Genomic DNA, 300 nt, shown 5'->3' with positions numbered 1-300 from the left:
ACCACACCACTTTCTCTTCCCATTCTGCCCAACATCTGGACTACCTGATAAGAAAGCCTGAGTCCTTCACTTAGAAAATAAAAACGTCATGGGGGAGTAATGTACTGCATGGTTAGTATAATTAATAATATTATATTTCACTTTTGAAAGTTACTAAGAGTGTAGATCTTAAAAGTTCTGCTTACAATAAAAAATTTGCAAATAAGTATTGTGACAGATCTTAACTAGACTTGTCATGATCATTTTGCAATATACACAAATATTAAACATTATGTTCTGAACCTGAAACATATCATATTA

Source organism: Pteropus vampyrus, unplaced genomic scaffold (genome assembly GCF_000151845.1).
Source record: "Pteropus vampyrus isolate Shadow unplaced genomic scaffold, Pvam_2.0 Scaffold557, whole genome shotgun sequence".
NCBI classification, from domain to species: Eukaryota; Metazoa; Chordata; class Mammalia; order Chiroptera; family Pteropodidae; genus Pteropus; species Pteropus vampyrus.
The sequence above is the reverse complement of the archived record's forward strand: the minus strand, read 5'-3'. Positions refer to the sequence as shown.